This window comes from Schistocerca americana, chromosome X (assembly GCF_021461395.2).
Source record: "Schistocerca americana isolate TAMUIC-IGC-003095 chromosome X, iqSchAmer2.1, whole genome shotgun sequence".
Classification (NCBI taxonomy): domain Eukaryota; kingdom Metazoa; phylum Arthropoda; class Insecta; order Orthoptera; family Acrididae; genus Schistocerca; species Schistocerca americana.
In genome coordinates, this window is record NC_060130.1 from 185,318,406 (window position 1) to 185,335,458 (window position 17,053).

The 17,053-nt window shown below is 41.8% G+C and overlaps 1 protein-coding gene and 1 pseudogene across 6 annotated transcripts in view; both read left to right on the forward strand.

The window, feature by feature from the left end:
* Positions 1–17,053, forward strand: part of LOC124554953 (ligand of Numb protein X 2-like) — a 535,718-nt gene that overhangs the window by 159,783 nt on the left and 358,882 nt on the right. The window lies entirely within an intron of this gene.
* On the forward strand, positions 14,408–14,525 carry LOC124557048 (annotated as a pseudogene).

Genomic DNA, 17,053 nt, shown 5'->3' on the forward strand with positions numbered 1-17,053 from the left:
ATTGACGTTCTTATTTTCGCGCCGCTTTCTTCTCCCAACATAATACAGGATATATTTTTATTCACTTTAGCATTTAATGAAAGAAGCCGCGTGTGATCATTAATCAGACCTTTTTCTATTCAAGCTGGCCGGAGTGGGCGAGCGGTTCTAGGCGCTACAGTAGTTCTAAGTTCTAGGGGACTGATGACCTCAGAAGTTAAGTCCCATAGTGCTCAGAGCCATTTGAACCATTTTTCTATTCATCATGTTTATTCCTTTTAGTGAAACTAAAAACAGTTGAAACACTGCCGAAATTTTGATGTTTGGTTAACGAATCATTTTAGGGGGCTCGAGACCTCTGGGGTAATCTATAGAAAAAGTTTATGTGAAAGGAAATACACAGTTCTCCGACAAAGTGATTTTTCAGTTGTAGAGGAATCTGAAGGAAGCGCTTAATTACTGTGCAAACGTCTGGCGTAGTAGCATACGTGGCTCACCAAGTCTCCTTGGTTTTTTGTCAGTTAAATTTTTGTGTGTACCAGAGCGATGGCTAGTCTTGGTGCTTCGATAATGTTGAACTAGGCAAATGTAACTGTTGTGAATCGCCATGGCGGAATGCCCGAACGTGTGTGCCTCTACTATCAGGTCCTATTCCAGCTCACTAAATTGTCGCCTTTAATTCCTTATGATAGAAACTCGGTTATGGTAATGACACATTCTGCATGTGCTGTGAAGCTGGACAAAACGTAAGCTGCGTTCGGTGGGTAATCACAACACTTTTTCGCCTAGTGTATGTTGGAAACAATCCATTTGAAATTATGAAACAGACTTATAGACATCCAGAGTTGTTGAATTAGAGAAAGTAGAAAGGTTCCGGTAAAAAAAAAAAAATCCAAAATTGCTGCAAATGTAAGCTGCTGACGGAATGACTGCCGTCCTCTTCACTTTAATCAGATTTAAGAGATAGCTGTGATCCTCTAAACCTTTATGAATATAAACTCATCAGTTCTCCTTTCCATCGAACTAGAGTCTGTACATGTTAACATAGTTCGTTTTAGTATGCAGCTGGCAGTGAGAGCGTCATTGGTTTCGTCTAGGGTACTTGCTGTCTAGCGACACCATTACTCAGAGTAACCGCAGTTCTAAACATTCTGCGTGGTGTCTGTCTGTTCTATATCGTGTCTCCCTACCACTTTCGCGCAACAACGCTCTGAGCGTGTTTTTTTAGGGAATTGACTAGTTTGAACCTGGGACCTGTTGCTGGTAAGGAGATGTCAGACCACACATGACATGTAGAATTCAGAAGAGTTCAGTGAGACTAGCGATGATATAACCAAAGACTTAATGATTTCAGCGTCAGCTCCACTGCACTCCCTGTAAAAGAATCTTAATACTAACTAAATTTAGTGGAAGGAGTTCAAGGCTTTCCTATTTTTAGTTAGCTGGTAAAATAACGTCGAAAAAGCAGTTAAGTTTACCATTGGAAATTTTATTCTACTCACAAAACATCGTTTATAAATTGCGTTTTAATACAGGATGGTAAAAACCAACTGCGTTCAACAAAAATGTGAACGAATATTCCCTGAATGGGTTTCCAAGTTCCACAATGGATCGAAGGATGACCTATGCCATATCACATCTATAATCTAGGTTTAAATTTTCACAAGAGAGAAAACTATCAAAATGGTCTACAGTGACCCTCAATTATCTTTAATCACTTATCTAACTTGTCGTAAATTACAGTGGCTGATGTGGCTTCTCAATAACTATATAACAGAAAAATCATCGCGTTTCAGATTTTTACTTCAAGTGGCAAATGTGAACACCATGAGCTTTAATTGACGATCGACACCAGTATTACGTAAAGTGGATGTAACAGATGAGACTTCTGCAGTTCTGAGTGAAGCTTTATGCGCTCAAAAATGCGGCATCGCGTGCGTTCATTACCTTGTCGGTGTTCGTCAGGGGGCGGCGGTCGGCGCAGCTCCGTCCAGCTCGCCCTCTCGGAAGCAACTCCCCTCTAACTTCTCCTTACTACAATTTACCGAAGTTGGTTTAAAAAAAACTATCTGGCTGTGTTTTCATCTGACCAATCAGGGTCTCAATGTTAATCTTAAGCTCCGCCTACAAAAATTCTGTCTATCCAATGAGAAACGTTATACTTTTCGTGGTGGGGCAATGTTTTTAAAGTTTGCAACGCAACAGAGACGCGAAAAAGTCTCACGCTAAAACTTGCAGCTGGTGTGGTCCTTTTAGCGTTATTGTAAGATCTATACTGTTCTTCTGGAGGGCTCTAGCTTTTAACATGGGCTTGGGGGGGTGGTCTTGACGTAACAGAGACGCGAAAAAGTCTCACGCTAAAACTTGCGGGTGGTGTGGACCTAGCGGTTAGCTGGCGACGTGGGTGTCTGTCCGTCCCTTATCGTAGGGCCTTCCAGCTTAACACGGTTCTGCTCTCGGCTTCTGTTCTCGTTTCTCCCCTCGAAACTGCGTCTGTCTCACGGTGGGAAGGTATGACATGCATTTAGGCATTCTTGTGTTAGTCCATGGTATTCCATTTGCTCACTCGTTACTCGTATTACTTTGGTTAATTTAAGTCACGATTTATTCGGAGCTATGTGACATACTACTGGATTTGCTTATCATGTCAGGGTTTTCATGGAAGGTGTTGGATTTGCCTGACACCTTACACAGTTACCAGCACAATACGCAAGTGTAGTACTTGTATCCATGTAATCTGCACCAAACCTCTCAACGCTTTGGAGGATGCTTGACTGTGATTACTCTGGCCGCGACACGATCAGGAAAACCAGACAAGTACATTGAAGTGTTGGCAGATACGTCCATATATCTCATTCCCTGAGTACGTTGTCTGTAAACGGCGATAGTGTGCGGTCACACACACATCATCTTAATCGGTTGGGAAGGTTCATTAGTAGGAAGCGAGTTCTCATAAGATAAGTGACTCTCAGGAGGCATCACGGTGGCCGCTGAAGATGGATTGGTGACCAAATTGGCTGAGCATGCTTTCTGTATGGGTTAATGACTCTGGAGATAGCCAAGGAAACGATGCATCACCTTCCGCGTTAATTCCGCACGGTTTCTTTCTAATATTTGATACTTAGCAAAATATACGCCTACCAGTCGCTAATCAGCAGCAGTCCAATTCTAATACTTTCGAGTATGTTGTGATCTCTATGCACCGACTTTAGCATGGGTACAGACATCATTCGCTGGTAGAAAGCGCCAGTGTTCCTTAACTGCTGTAGAAATGAGTGATTTTCCCACCTCCCCTACATCATGACCTACCAGATTATTTGGTCGGTGAAATATTTCAGTGGAGCAAGTCGGCTGACGTTCATGCACTGTTTTATTCAGATAGTAGTGACGCTATGAACTCCGCAATTCCTGTGACAGTTATTCACAATGGTGCTATTAGTATAATCAGGATATACTTTCATCTCAGAGATATACGAATCCTTCACATTAGCGTTTCATGTATACTTGGATCGAAAAAGTTATCCTCTCTGTTACAAAACTTCTTCCCTTATCAATGATAGCAGAGAACGAAATACATACAGATGAGTTATCACATGGCATGCATAATGAACTACGCGTTGTAGACGTGACATCTAGCAGATATTGCCGACAATGGATGCACGTGTAGAATGTAATATTTCCATATTTTTATGCAAAAACATCAACCATTATTTTCCAATGAAGCATTGCTAATCTAAGAGTCATGATTTCACAGCTTGAGACGAGTAGTAGGGTAATGCTGGCATGAGCACAATTTGTTAGTACGGGTTGCCTACATCAGGGACAAGCATACATTCGGGTGCAAACTGTTGTTCTCTATTGATTGACAGGTCCTTAACCTATTCTTCTCCTAAGTGGATTATGACGCCCTGAGGATAATCCGTCCGTCCTGAGAACCCACCCCCACCTCTGCCCCTCCCCTTCCCGCTGTAAGAACTCCCCTTGCCAATACAAGCGCTCTTTTGATATCAAATTAATCGACTAATTACTTAAATCGATCAATTAATTACGCCCTCCCCTGAGGGAAGCCCCCAAGTTCTCCCCTCCTCTCCCCCTCCCCCACTTGGAAATTGGTGTGAAAAAGACTCAGTTGATTGGCTATTTGGGGGGGGGGGGGGGAAATCGATTGCAGTGTATGGAATATTGTTTATTTAAACAATTTATTGGCTACAAGCTGTGTGTGGAATATAGTTTATTTATTTAAAGATTTGGTGGGAAATCGATTATAGCATATGGAATATTGTGTAAGAAATTTGTGGTAGAGAAGGCAGTGTGTGGAATATTGTTTATTTAAACAATTTATGGGGATACAAGACATGGCTAGGAATATAGTTGTATTTATTTATTTAAAGAATTTGTCGGGAAATTGACTGCAATGTATGCAGCACTGTTTACTTAAATCTTTTTGAGGCTGACGAGGCTGTATCCCGTAATTACACTGTTAAGAATCTTTCGATCCCGAACACTGGCCATCTGCCGTCCGCCAGCCTGCAAACAGCGCTAGCTCACGCCACTGCAGCAGTCGCCGGACCGCGCAAATTTCCCGAACAAAAGCTTCAAGTGACGGCATCCCTCTGATATTTCATACCTGATAAATTCCTATCGAAACACATGCGCTATCTCTGTCTGCCCCCCCTCTCTCTCTCTCTCTCTCTCTCTCTCTCTCTCTCTCTCTCTCAAGTGCCACTGCCAGGCCTGCATGCGCCGTCGATCACGGTCGGATGAACCACAAACAGAGCAGCATTTACCTGATAAACTTCCAGCTGTGGATGTCTTGGAAATATTTCCTCACTCTGTCAGATTAATTGGCTAATTAATTAAATTGATACCCTTTCTGAGGGTCAGTTTTTCCTTGCATCCTGTTGGTGCATGCTAGGATTGCAATATTCGGAGGGATTCGATCCTGCAACGACCTGGTTCCCAAACCCTGCCAGATTTTTCCCCACCCCCTCTTACCTCCTGTTGGTGGATACTGGCACAGTTAGGTCATTTGGTAGGACTGTGTTATGTTGGAGGTAGCTGAAAATTTCAGGTTTCAGCTCAGTTGCATACTATGTCCTTAAACAATTTGCGGGAGGGGCTGGACAGATCCGTTCTCACAATATAACTATCGGAAACAATAAATTGATCAGTCGGGAATTTGATGTGGCGATTGGGTTGTTACAACACTATATAACCCCTTAGCTGATTCTCTCACGTGTACCAGGATGGAGAATGAGCAGGAGGAAGGGGAAGGGTCTACTGCATGATACGATAGAGACGACGACGACGACGACGACGACGACGACGACGACGACGACGACAACAACAACAACAACAACAACAACAACAAATACCTGTGCAAGACAGGGTCCATTGTGATGTATTGAGACGCACTGAACACGACACACTTAAACTACGATCCAATTTGTAGTAGTAGTAATCACGGGTAAGATTCGGAGACTGCTATCATTCCAGAATTTGACGTTGCAATTGGGTTTTTAAAGCACTATAGAATCCGTAAATTGGTCCTCTACACTATATTCCGAAAGAGGAGGAGGAAGAACGGTTTACCACGTGATAGGATAGTAACAGCAACAAATGCCACTACAAGACAGAGTGCACTACAATGCATTGAGAAACACTAAACCATGATCCTAGTGGTTGTTACGGCTAGATGCCTGAGATCACTGGGAAGATTCGTACATACAACATACAGTCCACTCACCTCCCAGATGTCCACATGCAGCAAGCCTGTAACCTCGTACACTGCCAGCTCCAACGGTGAGAGACCAGAGTACACTGCTCCTGTCATAGACTCATGTATATTACAGAGTGCACCACCCTAGCCACAGAAGACATCCAGAGATGATTGGACTGGTAGGAATTAAGATGTTGTTAATATGTCCACCACCACTCTTGGCAGTGATTGACATTGAATAATTCAATTTTCCATGGTAAATACATGCAACACACACGATTGCAGAGACAGCCCAGTGCGTAATGGGTATTAGTCCAGGTTTCAGCTATCCAGGCGGTGTCATCACCAGGACTTATCCCTGGAGCTGCGGGGAAGAACCAACTAACTGTCCAGCTGGAACTTTTCTTTGCACCGCTGCTTGCGAGAGCCTTAAGACAGAAATGCCCATCCATTCCGGCCACAGGCTACCTGCGCCACATGCGCTGCACACCATGAATGCGATGTCGTTCTACGAAACCAGCTATATATTTATCACTATAATTAGAATTAAATATTACGATTGCAACCCCAATCTGATGACATTCGACAGTGAGCAAAGTATCGGAAATAACTCTGACTGGATATAATTTTCCATGTAAAATCCTTCATCCCCATTATGGCTATCGGTGCACTGAAATCGCAGTCTCCCACGTCAAAACCATACCTCCCTTACTACCGAATATAGCCATTTTCTTCGCGCATGTCCGATCAATGATCACAATAACTTTACATTCCAACAAAGAACTTACAAGCCTGCTGATCAAGCGAATCTATCACACATCGTTTACTAAGTATAATATTCGCCAAGAACTGAATGCCAAACCCTGGTACCAAACAATATTGAGCCAAAATCTGTGATGGATGGACATGCCTCATTTTTTATTCTTGTGAGTGGCACCAGGGCCTTAGCAAGAGAGACTTAATCGTCTTATAAGTGGCCAAATATTAAAAACACGATCTCAAGCACTATGTTCACACGGCTCTGAGCACTATGGGACTTACAAATGACTCCGAGCACTATGGGACTTAACATGTGAGCCGCGCGGGATTAGCCGAGCGGTCTAAGGGCGCTGCAGTCATAGACTGTGCGGCTGATCCCGGCGGAGGTTCGAGTCCTCCCTCGGGCATGGGTGTGTGTGTGTGTGTGTGTGTGTGTGTGTGTGTGTGTGTGTGTGTGTTTGTCCTTAGGATAATTTAGGTTAAGTAGTGTGTAAGCTTAGGGACTGATGAGCTTAGCAGTTAAGTCCCATAAGATTTCACACACACACATTCATTCATTGCAGTCAATTTCCTGACAAATTCTTTAAATAAGTAAATAACCTGTATTCCGAACACTGCCGTGTATCCCCATAAGTTGTTTAAATAAACAATATTCCACACATTGCCTTGTCTACCACAAACTGTTTAAACCATACATTTCCCGCCAAATTTCTTAACTAAATAAATAAACTATATTCCATACACAGCCATGCTCCCAATAAATCGTTTAAGTAAACAATATTCCGCACATTTCCATCCCTAAAAGAAATAGTTTAAACTATTTCATACACTGCAATCGATTCCACACTAAATAGACTATCAACTGAATCTTTTTCACGCCAATTTCCAGGTGGGCGAGGGGATGGGTAGGGGGGCTGCTTGGTATCCCAGAGGGGTATGCGTTAATTAATTAAATTAATTAATTAATCAATTAATGTGATATAAGAAGTGTGCTTGTATCAGTGACGAGAGTTCCAGGTGTGGTGGGGAGGAGGAGGGGGGGCGGTTTCTCGGAAGAACGGATTAACCCCCGGGGGTCGTACTACACTTAGGAGAACAATAGGTTAAGAACCTGTCAATCAAAAGAGAACAATAAGTTTGCACCTGAATGTATATTTTCCCCCCTTGATTTAGGCAACCTGGAGATAGGACGTAATATATTCGAAAACCTTCATGGAAAAAGTAAATAACAGTAGCAGCAGTATGCTGTGCGTTTTAGTTTTTATTCGAATTCTTTATATTATTATATTTCTGTCCAAATCTAATTATGAACGAAGTGTGTATTTACCTCAGTGCAGCCATCAGTAACGGAAGATTGGCTTATAATGACTAACAAGGTGTGTGGAATTACAAATGCTGTCGTTTGTGTCAGATGATGATCGTTAATAAACGTACTGGTTAACCACCTATCGTATGTCGCTATCGGAACATCACTTGTTCCTGCATTAACTCAGCAGCAGCGCCAAAAATGTGTCATACGCCTCAGTCGATTGGGTTGCACTTTATGGTGTCTAGCTATGTTACATTGCAATGCGATATTAGACATGTAAGGTTTCGAGAAATCGTCAAAATATCAGCAGCCTTGAAAACAAAATAAAATAACATCTCAGTTACATGGCTGTTGGAGAATTTCATTAATATTGGCAACTCCAAGTTTGTCAGACCCTGCTTTTAGTACAAAATTTTTATCTGACTTTCGTAATTATGTAACATATGAAGTTGCGGTTGAGAAGTCCGAAACTAAGTAATATTTTGCTTGCAGTTTTATTCAAATGACGTTTCCTACGGAATGTAAAATACTATGGAATTGTTTTTGTAAAAAGTAAAAGATGACAAAGCTATTTTATATTTGGATGTCAGCAGACGAACTGAATGAACTGTATTTTGTATATCGTTGCTTGGATGTTCCGGTATATGGCCTTGTGCACTGTTTTTTACATGGAAAATATGAATTTCTGTGTGTTGATAGCGTGAAAGAATTTTTGTTCTTACATCATTCTCGTTTCTGTTAAATCTTGATCTTATGATTGTCAATGCAGTCATTTAATTTTAATTTGATCTGGCGTCCGTACTTTATAACATTGAATAACAGCCAAAACATAAAATTACACCGTTTTTTCATTCTTCTAATAAAATCTAATAAAAACATCTTAATTGCGTGATTTGTCGTTTCTCAAATTCCGACTTAAAGTCCATAGACTGTACTAATCCATAGGGATATAATCCCATTTCACTTCCAGACTAGTAGAAAGGTGCAACCACAAAGCCTATGTTTTGTTACCGTATTCTACCATAGTTGGTGCGTTTTTGTTTTACATTTTTTTCCTTTACTTCTGCACCCTTTGAGTATGTTTTCTTTGTAAAAATCAATGACTTTTTTTCTATTCTTGGTTATTTGAAAACTTCAGCTTAAGATATGTGTTTACTCCCTCTTCCCTTCCTTACTGAAACGCCATTTTTTCCCCAATTCATGACATTTGGAGACGAGATGCAGTCTTCGAAATAACAGTTTTGCTTTTTTCCTGAAACACTGTAGTTTATGATGACAGACCCTGGAATTTGTGTTCCTTGTTCATTTATGTTGCTCTTGTTCGCTAAAATTATCAGACTGTCCTTGCATTGATATAGACTTCCATAGTTTTTCTCTGATGCTTGTATAGAAGAAGTCATAAGATGTAAAAATAAAAAGTGAACTTGAATTAATACGATTGTATGGTTTAGTATAGGGTGGTGAAAAGTCCTAGCAAGAAAGTAAGTGCAGCTTACCTTAACTAGAAAGAAAAGTCGCGTGCTTCGTTCTGGCAGATGGCACGGATGAAAATAAAAGAAAACTACATTAATTGGCGGGCGAGTTTACTAACAGCCAAGTGTCGGGAGAAGTACGGCGATGTGCTGCCACAGCTTTTGGCACAAGGAGGTTCAGCTTTCGGTTTCTCGTAATGGTTGTGAATTTTCTATTTGGGGTAAGGACGATCTGCCGATATCATTTCCAGGAACTTTGGCAGTGGTGTTAGCGTCACGGCGTCTGATGAGAAATGCCAGGCTAGCCGCTCCTCTTTGTGACAATAGGCGGCATTTTGCCAAGTAGCCCATTCGTCACTTACGGGTTCGCTGGCAGTTCCATTAACAGTTTTTGCTTATTTGCTGATTCCGCTTCTTTAAGAATAAACTCAGTCGCATCCTCTGAACTCGTGTTTGTCGATGCCATTACCCTTTTGGCATGAAGTCGTTCTTGAAAATAAAAGCTATTTTGCACAGAACGATGTCAAACAATATGTGGGGTTGAAGTTAAATGTATGTACCACTTAGGAACAATGAAATTCAGGATTGGTAGCATTTGGTTGTGAAAGTTTATTTAGAGTAGCCATAATGGTAGAACTAAAGCGATTGTTTATTCGTGTGTTATTTTATTATTTCACGTTTTCTTAGATGGCGATACAAATGTGACGGAACCGATCGAGCCGTCTGTATTAATATTCCAATTATGGAAGGGTGGGCAAGTTAGTCAGGGGAACAATACCGCATGTGCAGTAAGCGAATTAGAGAAACGACGTCGGGATAGCCGGGCAGGGATCTTAACCTCTGTATCACCTTGTTCGCTGACAGCTGGTAGATAGATAATATCTGTTCTGTGATATTCCAAGCAAGCAAAATATGGATTAAAAATTTTAACCTTGTACGATGAAAGAACATGATATATTTTGGAGATGGAAATCTGCGTTCGAAAACAACCAGACGTTCCTTTTGCATTGTCAAACTTACCTAAGGAGATGTCAGGGTTAATGAAAACGTAACATCACTGGTGCGTGTTATGGAATGTGCCATTGCCGTTGAAAGGCAGCAGATGGCTTATTATCGTGGTTGTCGACAATGTTTTTTGTTTGTGCATTCGAGTCCGCAATTGTAGGCGGGAGTAAACAAGCGTGAGTGCGGCAGCCGGAAGATAATTAACTGCGCGAGAGGCGCCGCCGTAATTGTAGAGCTCTTGCCCTCTACCTCTGGACATGTTTTTCCTTTTTCTCCCTTTAGTTTGTGGGCATTACTTCTGTTTGCTTTGTAGCAGTACATCAGTTTCCAAAGAAGCAACTGTCGACAACAAAGTGCAAAGGTATCCACTTTTTTGTCGTACGTCCTGCGAACGCCCTGGTTGCTCTCCAGAGAAGCTATGCTGTGTAATTTTTGTGTTAGTCCATGCAAAAGATATCGTAGGGGAGAGGCAACTTACGCCTTTTCTCCATTTTCGACTAACTTCTGACGGCAGGACGTAATACCAAGTTTAGGGAATGCTTACGAGATTAAGAACATCATCTGCCGTAATGCCAGCATTTCATGGTTCCGTCGAATCTTTGTTTTTATAAAGGTCGTGTTGCCATTTTTTTATAGTTTTGGACGGCCGTTAACATCAGCATAAATGAATAAGTAATACCAAAAACGGATAAGGTGTTACTATAACATCATGTATGACAACGGACTTTACCTTAGATTTTAGGAAAAATGAAAATTTCTGGTTTAAAAGTTATTTCGGTAACATTCGAAATCGGGACCTTCTGCTTATATAATTATTCTGTCGACATTTTTGTACAGGGATTGGAAGAAATGTTGACGGGTTTGTCTAACTTATGTCAAGCATTTTCTTTGTATACTCGAATAAATAAAATAAAAAATAGGTTGCGTTATCCATTCCGCCAGGACTGCCCCAGAACGTGGTTTGCATAATTTTGAAGCTGCAGAACAGCTTTCCACCGAATTTACGTGACTTTGTTATTTTAGTGTTACAAATGACGTCATTTGGCAGCTTATAGAACAAAATTGCTTTTAATATTAACGAAACGATAACTATGGATCTTCCAATTAAGTGTCGAGGGCACAAAACGTAATTGCCCCTGAAATGTAAAGGAAGAACTTTAAGCAATTCTGCGACTCGTTGAGTACGTATTCTGTGCAAGTCTTCGTATTCCTTTACAACTAACGCTGTTAATATTCTGTTCGACGTATTTCAAGTTTTGTCCTTCAGCTGATATCTCTCGTACAACTGTTAGTGTATCGTCTGCTTGGTTATCGTGTTATTGAGTTTCCAAACTTAGAACTTGCCTTAAGAGCTTGTGACTTTTCTCTGATTAGTATTTTTTTAATAGGGTTAATTCTTTGAATATAATAACACTTAATTTCGTCTTTTGTCGGGACAATTAAATTTTTGTATCTGCTTTTAACAGAAGATACGAAACACATTTAGATTTCTATATCTTCAAGTTTTCATTCATCGCAGTGCTGCATTTTTTGAAGGAACTATTTCGCATGTTTTTGCTAAATATCGTATCGATATTTGACACCAGCACATATGTTGTGTTGAAGAAAGTTTATTTGCCTGTGGTTGTTCGATTTTAAGAGTTTTTGTTGTTGTTGCTTATGTGTGATGTTATTTCTAGGTAGAAGGATTCGTTGCAACTCATTTAGATTTGAAACTTCCTGGCAGATTAAAACTGTGTGCCCGACCGAGACTCGAACTCTGGACCTTTGCCATCCGCGGGCAAGTGCTCTACCAACTGAGCCACCGAAGCACGACTCACGCCCGGTACTCACAGCTTTACTTCTGCCAGTATCTCGTCTCCTACCTTCCAAACTTTACAGAAGCTCTCCTGCGAACCTTGCAGAACTAGCACTCCTGAAAGAAAGGATATTGCGGAGACATGGCTTAGCCACAGCCTGGGGGATCGTTTAGATTTGTTTATAAGCTTGTTATTTTCGTGTACATACGTTCCTTGTTATCGACTTTTTCTTTCTGATTCTTGTACTATATTCACCATAGTAAATCCGTTTTCTAATGATTAAGTGTACGGTCATTCTAGCACGCATCTTTCTCTCCCAATAATGTTTCGCGTTATCTTATCTACTCCTTCATTACCTCTTAAATATACCAATTAATTACGTGACAGATAATTGACGTACATTCGTATTTAATTTTGACTACTGCTTATAGCATAGGTAGACGCGTCAGTTCTTCAGTCCTTTCGTTGTCTAGCTTGTCTCCTATGTGACGGAGGCCGTTACTTATCGTTTGTGGTTTTTCTCTTTTTTCGATTTCTATGGTTTTATCTTTTTTTCGATTTCTGTGTTTTCCAATTGTTTGCATCGGCGGCACGTTTGCACGATTGCTTCTACGGGTGGAATACACTTAACTTTTTGAAATTGACGTTATACTGTAACCTATCGTCTTTCCTTCCCGGAATTCTGTAGAAGTGCTTCACTAAAACGCTCGGTTAACTTTGACTTTGAACGAGTCTTAAAACGTTACTGTAAAAATGAATACTATCTATAATGAGTTGAGTTGCCTACCAGAATAGAAAAGGAGGTAATGGAATTGGTGTTCTTGGCGGAGTGAGCTTTGGACTGAATCCAAGAGACACGACAGCGTGAGAGTAGCGATTACCCGTCTGTAAGTGAACCACACATTTCGTGATCACAGATAACGTCATTATATACACTACCGCGGAAAAAATGCAACACCCTCAACGACAAGGCCATTTTATTGACAAGTGATCTGGCAGGTAGTTCATCATTATGTGGGTATACGATAGCAAAACCTGCCGCTGTGGTCGAGCGGTTCTAGGCGCTTCAGTCTGGAACCACGTGGCAGCTACGGTCGCAGGTTCGAATCCTGCCTCTGGCGTGGATGTGTGTGATGTCCTTAGGTTAGTTAGGTTTAAGTAGTTCTGAGTCTAGGGGACTGATGACCTCAGATGTTAAGTCCCATAGTGCTTAGAGCCATTTGAACCATTTTGAACGATAGCAAATTCAGACCACTTGAAAGATACGTTTCACAGTAAAGGGTGTCCATGCATCGGTACACCGTATACTCCCATCTGGTGGTAACGCAGGCGTGTGATCTCACCTGCAAATGATCATAAAGATGCCGAATTGCATAGCGCGATAGTGTCCCCTTCATCATGTTCCGTACTAGTTCAGTTTGCGAAAGATCTGGCTATCTTGCTGGTTCGACCACGTGTTTTACACCACGAAGAGCACGATGTGTCGCGGCCGCCGTATGTGGACGTGCGTTGCCCTGTGGAAGAAATGCCCGTAGCACGGGTATAACAGCGTGTGCAATGCTGCGAGCGTCCGTAGCTCGTGGTCTAGTGGCTAGTGTTGCTGCCTCTGGATCACGGGGTCCCGGGTTCGATTCCCGGGCGGGCTGGAGATTTTCCTCTGCTCGGGGACTGGGTGTTTGTGTTATCCTCATCATTTCATCGGCAGCATCATCATCATCATCATTCATGACTGTAGCTAGATTGGATTGTGTAAAAATTGGACTTTGTAGGGGCGCTGATGACCGCGCAGTTGAGCGCCCCACAAACCAATCATCATCATCATCAATGTAGCGAGCACTGGTTATTTTATCCTGCAGAAATACCAAATGCGACCACAAATTGTAACTGATGGCCCCCAACACCGTGGGACCTGTGTGTCGTGGAAGAATGCACCCTCGAATAGGCAGCTCATCATGTCTACACTATACACTTGTACGTCTGTCGCTAGCTAATAGACAGAACCTACACTCATCACTGACGCCCAAAAGCCACTATCCCCTCTTCAGTCAAATACCAGTACATATCCGACATCGTATGCTTCTTGAGTTTAACGAGAGTAGTAACGCAATAGTTCCCCCCAGAAAAATTGCGACGTTTATGTAAGTCCATTAGACGTTCACAAATGCCGAAGTTGGTTTTCTAAATACAAATCTGGTAATTTTGATCTTTCCGACTCGAATCGATCAGGAAGACGAACAGCTTTAGGCAATGGCATGTTAAGGGCGAGAATGGGAGCAAATCCGTGTACGACAGTCGAGGAACTGTCAGGTTTACACCAACCTTGGTCAAGCATCCAAGAACATTTTCAATAGACTGTTAAAAACAAGGCAACGGCCTTGCCGCAGTGGATACACCGGTTCCCGTGAGATCACCGAAGTTAAGCTCTGTCGGGCGTGGTCGGCACTTGGATGGGTGACCATCCAGGCCGCCATGTGCTGTTGCCATTTTTCGGGGTGCACTCAGCCTCGTGATGCCAATTAAGGAGCTACTCGACCGAATAGTAGTGGCTTCGGTCAAGAATACCATCATAGCGACCGGGAGAGCGGTGTGCTGACCCCACGCCCCTCCTATCCGCTTCCTCCACTGGGGATGACATGGCGGTCGGATGGTCCCGGTAGGCCACTCGTGGCCTGAAGACGGAGTGCTTTTTTTTTTCTAGAGTGCTGGTGAAAACAAAGGAAGCTATCCGATCAACCACACGCAACTTATTGCTTCAGCGGCACACTACAAAAGCGCTTTTTGATCGTTTGATTACTAGAGATGATAAAATGGGTCCTTTATAATAAGCCAGAACGCAACAGGAAATGGCTATCATGCGAATGGATCGCCACGAAGTACAGCTCAGCTAAGCCAGATTTAAATCCCCAAAAATATGCTTTTGTGTGTTTGCTGCAGTTTTCGCGAGGACGTTCATTTTGAAGTGCTGAAACCTGGACAGCTGTGAATGCAGATCTTCACTGTGAACGGTTGGATGGAGTAAATAAATGTTCAATTTAAAAGTGCCCAGCTGTTGTCAGCAGAAAAGGCAAGACGCATCCTCGAAAAAATTAGTGAGGTGGGGTGGGAGGTATTGCCTCACTCACCATTCTCGGCCGATATTGCACCACCGGATTTCCATTTATTTATTCCGACGCCCTCCCCCGCCACCTAGTTTTTTTTTCGATTGGACTTGTAATACTTGGGATGCAATGGGAGGAGGAAACCGATTGAGGCCGTATTATTCGCTCATTGGAACTTGCCTTTAATACTATTCGTGTAACTAATGATACGCATAAATTTAGTTTCATTACGTACACATGTTACCAGTTCGTTGTTAAAAATTGTGGTCACCATAAGAGTAGTCTAACTGACCTGCTTATAAATGCGAGTGTCTCTGCGTTTTTAGTTTCCATTAAAATGTTCCTAGTTACGTGTGAGGTAATTTTTTATCCCTGTGTGGGGCGGCGGGTGGAAATTAGTAGAATAAATATTTTGTATTTATGCTGTTGTTTGCCGTTCTCAACACTGGCTCTCTAACTACAATATTGGCAACCAGAAAGTGATTAGCAAAACGTTAAGCCTGTAATTAGAATTCCTAGTGCCCACTTCATCTGAGAAATACATTTATAGCTACAGCTTATAGCTCTGAGGAATTAGGAGATCGTCTGGGATTCATAATCAAAAACCATTTTCTCTAAAATGTTCACTATATTCTGAAAGTCACAGACCAAAAAGAATCCACACAATCCAACTACCAGAGCAGTTCAGAGTCTAATGCGCTGATGCAACTATAACTGTTCAAATTAAATGTTTAAGTGAATGCTCGCCATAATTTGATGATAATGTTCATCAAACGCCACGCTAAATAATGGTAGAATGTCTGTCCCGCGGCGGCAAGTGAAAATGCGACATACGCAAACTGAAGATAGATAATTAAAGTCATCCCAGAATTAACACTTCACTCGAAAACGATTTCATGGTTACGCGTATCCCGAGTAACTTATTACGGCATCTGAAGCTGTTTATAGCAATGATACCGACGCGACGCGACGCGACTCCCGGCACAGGTGGTGCACTAATCAGCGTCTGGAGAGAACTGGGGCCTTTTCCTCGCGCAGCGTTCTTACATATAAAGCCGCGGTGCGGACGGCTAAGGGAACGCCTGATCAAATCAGCTCTCCTGACTAGCCGCTGGGCTAGTAATGCACCAATTTAAGTTATCGAATAAATCATTGCTTCCTTTGCTGATGGCCGATGAAGCTCTCAATTTAAATGTGCAATCAGCACACAGGTAAGTAGTCATAATAAAAGTCTGACGTGGCTAAGTCAAATATTTTGGGCGAGAGAATTAATTTAATTACACTACACGCAGTAGACGAGCTCTGAACTTGCCCTTTGGAGATACGCTATTGCTATGGTTTTATAGTTATTCAGTTGAAACTTCTCACATCTTTATGATTATAGCGGATCTCCCTTCTACTTAAATTTAAACATCCTAGCTTTATTTATTCGCCTACTTAATCTATCTTGCTTCCTTAATTTTTAAGACAAAAACCAGAAAATCATGAATTTCAACTAAAATTTTAATTTGTATGATCCAGAATACTGTTTCTGCTAAATTATTATGAAAAAGGAATCTAAATGTAAATTTTTAAGTTTCTAGCTCTTTTCTGTTGCGCCAATGATTTTTACAGAAAAACGTCCAAATTTCCAAAATGGTTAAAGTTATTGAACTGATATTTAACACATATTGATTTAGTATTACTCCTGACATGATAGAAACGTTTCAGGTTATTTACTTGATTTTTAAAGTATTGCGCAACATTTATGACGTCAGAACTGGTTACAGCGGACTGGCTGGCACACAATGGAAAGACTGATGTGAATTTTATACGGCGTGAGTAGGCTGCTTCCCTACACCTGGAAAAGTCGCGTCGGCACTGAGCCCGTACCGTACTAGGGGATGGATGCCGTCAACAGAGTATGCGTATCT